This window comes from Limulus polyphemus, unplaced genomic scaffold (assembly GCF_000517525.1).
Source record: "Limulus polyphemus unplaced genomic scaffold, Limulus_polyphemus-2.1.2 Scaffold2403, whole genome shotgun sequence".
Classification (NCBI taxonomy): Eukaryota; Metazoa; Arthropoda; class Merostomata; order Xiphosura; family Limulidae; genus Limulus; species Limulus polyphemus.
In genome coordinates, this window is record NW_013668013.1 from 23,570 (window position 1) to 28,042 (window position 4,473).

Here is a 4,473-nt window from a genome sequence, read left to right on the forward strand (position 1 = left end):
ACTCAAACTTGTATCGAGAAAGAATAAACTAGTTTTAATCAAGAAAGGACTTGTATCGTTGAAGTTTCTCAGAAAGAATTTCTAATGGAAATTATCAAACAAACAGATACGTAACAAAGTTTTTATTAATTTTTACTTTTCAGTGCTGACTGAAGGGTGGAAACCATTTTCAAGGAAGGACAACAAACAATATCAGATAAATGTTTTTTTATTTTACCCAACGTTTTGGCTTGCAACTAAAATTTGAGGATCTTTGAACATCATAGGTTACAAAACTGATCTTAAATTATAGTAACCATCACAATAATTTAAAGTCAGTTTTGTAGCTCATGACCTTCAAAACCCCAGAAAGCTGGAAATTGGGTAGAATAAAAACAAAACATTTATCTGAGATTGTTATTTTCCTTGAAAATAGAAGAAAGTAAATGGTTTCTTAGAGTTTTAATATACATCTGAACCCTACTAGGTCACTGATTGTTGTCTGCAGTCACAGTACTTCCAAGACAGATTCCAATACACTGAGAACAAGAAATCTGATAAATAATGCCCTTACATTAGTTGATAACATAGGCTACAGTGCATTGAATAGAACAACTGGGAAACAATGCACTCCTTATCAAAATTCTTTTTAAAAAACAACAATTTATTATATACAATAATAAAAAAAATTAGACTGTTCCTAGTCTGAAAAAAAAAAACACAATAAAATACTGATTAACTTACTGTACAAGATAAAAAAAAAGGATGCAGTAAAAATGTCAAAACATTGAGTGTTATGTTTCCAGTCTCATCATTTTTTTTACATCCTGTAATGTAAGGTTTTCAGTATTTTATTGTATTTTTGAGACTGGGAACTGCCATTTTTACAATTATTAGGTATAGTAACTTGTTGTTTTTTAAAAAGAATTTTGATTTCAGCATTTACACAAGTGCCATCTGAATATCAATGCACTCATTGTTTGCTAACATAAGCTACAATACCTTGAGGGTAATAATGCTAGTAAACAACGTACTCATTGTTTGCCAACATAGAGGACAAGAGCTTTTGATAAACAAGGCATTCACACTGTTTGTCAACAAAGGCATCTATGTTAAAAAAGTTTCATCATACTGTTTAGTTTTAATCTTGATGAAAAATTACTAAAAAGAAATTATTTAAATAAGAAATAAGAATTATGCACCAAATAAACTATGGTTATACAAAGTAAAACTGAAATGAATAACAATCTTTGTACTTGAAAACTGTTGCTGATAAGTTAATATCTCTCATCCCGATATTCTGTAAAAGAACACTTAACCATTCCACTATAGAAAATAATAAGATCAAAATTCAAAAAGGAAATAAATTAGTTTCCTTGTCATAAATCTCAAGAAAACAATATTGACAAAGAAGGAAACTAAAAACATACAGAAATTCAAAAATCTCCTTCCATGGGAACAAGTGAATGTGGTCCTAAACATTTATTGAAATCATGGTTACCTAGTGAAGACTTCCTGATTATTCTTTATCAAGGAAAACAAACACCTAATTAGCTAAAATTTTGATTTAAATGTAAACAAGGAATTTTCCAAAACCTAAATCTTGTTTTTCAACTCTCACTAAGAATGATATTTGGTTACAATAATCATGTTAGGAAACTGGTTCATGTTGTATTATCTCTTACAAATATAACAACTGTTACACATATGTTAACTGTTTCAGCATGGGCTCAGTCCCTGGGATGGACCTCGTAACCATTTTGTGCTCACTGTAGTTTTCATGTTACAACTTTTAAATTAGTAAACAAATGTTAACGATATTTGGCAGATTATCAGTAAACATTACAAAGCTTTCATTCCTCATAACCATTTTGTGCTCACTATAGTTTTCATGTTACAACTTTTAAATTAGTAAACAAATGTTAACGAAATTTGGCAGATTATCAGTAAACATTATAATGTTCAGATAGTTATCAAACATTTCTTATGAAAAAACTTTATATTTTATCTGATATTTTCAGTAATTAATCTCTGTACGAGTTCAGTAGATTTGACTGATCTCACAACCACCATAAAAAATTAGGAAAAAAATATAAATTCTGCCTCTTTCATTCTAGAATGAACACAAATTATAACACAAATGTTTAGACTAAATAGCTTAAATCTTATAATATGACACATTTATATATATTTATTACTTTATTATATTGACCTTTCAGCTGTGACTGGCTAACAATACAGAAGTTACAATGATGCGGTTCATGTGCACTCATGTTACCATATCAGATAACATAAAACTGACCTTTGGTCTGTACAAAGTAACTTGTCTTGGCTGTGTTTTAGTAGACTAGTATTTTGTAAAATACAGTCACATTTCAATTCTTATACATTATATATGTATATAGGTTATTGCTATTTTGAAATAAGTTCTTAAACTTATTTTTCTTAAAACATAGAACAGTAAATAAAGAAATAAGGCAAACAATCATCTCTTTTAGTTACGACCTTTGTATTCAGTTGCTGCTTGACGTAGATTGCTAAGCCTTTAAAAACTGTGCACACGGAGAATATGAAACAAAATATTTTTTTTAGGTTTTATATATACATTTGAATAACTAAAAAATCCTAAATTACTACATCAATACCATAGAATTCTACTGTAATTTATCAAGCTTAATAACTAAGATGTATTTTAGTCTAATAAAAAATAAAATTTAGAGCAGACGAAAGACACACCCTACCTCGTTGAAATATTGGTTCAAAAGAAAGAATTGGTGCCAAGCCTGTTAAAATAGCTGAGAAAGCCACTAGGGGGACATTCTGAGCTTCGGATTGGTTATTCATGTCGTATATAGAAGTAAGTGTATATGAGGGAGCGTTTCCATAAATGGAAAGAGGTTGGCTCAGTGCCACAGTGTTTGATTTATTATATGAGCAGTATCTTAGCAAATTGAAAAGATAAGAGGCTCTTATTTTATATTCTAGATTGTCAATATCGGTAATTTGAGTTTCTAATTCGTACAAGACTTCTTATTTTTACTTCACAAACATCTAATTTGAACCAGTACTGCATTCACAAAAATCTATGTTTATCTATGTTTTTTTAATATTTGCTTTTAAATTAAGAAATTGAGTAATATATAGTGCTAAAATTGGAATAATCTACAGTTTGATACCAAACTTATTTATATAAATTCATGAAATAGTAGTTCAATAAAATGTTGAATGCGAGTCAACAAAAGAGATGACATGGCCTTTCACCCATGACCCATCTCGAAAGGGTTAAATTTCATAACATTATACATTTATATATACTTATCATTTTTATTATACTGTCTTTTTAGCCATGCCTGGCTAATATTATTGAAGTTGCAATGACGCGGTGCACGTGCATTCATGTTACTGTATCCAAGAATATAAGACTGGCCTTTACAAAGTGAACTGTCCTACCTGTGTTTTAGTGGACTATTGTTTTGTAAAATAGTCACATTTCAGTTTTAATACATTATATAAATTATTACTATTTAAAATAATTTCTTAAATTTCAGTAATTTTTCTAAAAACAAAGAACAGTAAATAAAGAATTATAGAAAATAATTATCTCTTCTAGTTATGAACTTTGAATTTATTTGGTGCTTGCTGTAGGATGCTAAGCCTTATCAAATTTCACACGTGGAGGATGTGAAATGAAATAGTTCTTTTTAGGTTTTATGTATACATTTTGACAAAATCATAAATTACTATATTGATACCATAGAATTTCACTATAATTTATCAAGCTTAGTAACTAAGTTGTATTTGGGTCTAAAAATATGAAATTTCGAGCTCACTAAAGAGTTACCTTAGGGTTTGAAATCTGCCATGAAAAGAAAGAATTTCCTGCATGAATACTTTGCAAAGGCTCAGTATAACATCCACGTGGGGGACATTCTGAGCTGTTGATTGGCTATTTGCTCGTCGTAAACAGAAGTAGGTGTACATAAGCAAGTGTTTTCAAAAATGGAAAGAGGTGTGTGGGGCCACTGTGATTGATTCAGTAAATGTAGCAATATCTTAGCTAATAGAAGAGATAGGAGGTTCTTATTTTAGATTCTAGCTTGTCAATATTGTTAATTTGAGTTCCTTATTTCTAAGAAACTCTAGACTTTTTATTTGGACATTGCAAGCATCTAATTTGAACTAATGCTGTATTCAACCTGCCTCATGACACAAAAAATCAATATTTAGGATTTCTTCTTTAATATTTACTCTTAAATTAAGAAATTAATTAATAGATCATACTAAACTTTGAATTATAATCTAAAATATGATATTAAATTTATTGACGTACATTCATAAAATAGTAGTTCGATGAGAGATTGAATGCAAGTCTGCAAAAATGATGACATGGCCTTTGACCTGTAGAAAGGAAAGGCTTAATATAAGAATACACAGGTAAAAGTTATTGTTAAGTGAATAAAACACTAAATATATATATATATATATATATATATA

At 29.1% G+C, this 4,473-nt stretch overlaps 1 protein-coding gene across 4 annotated transcripts in view; it reads right to left on the bottom strand.

Moving 5' to 3' along the window:
* LOC106466865 (rho-related BTB domain-containing protein 1-like) overlaps positions 1 to 4,473 on the bottom strand; it is a 96,468-nt gene that overhangs the window by 23,275 nt on the left and 68,720 nt on the right. The gene's annotated exons all lie outside the window — the stretch shown is intronic.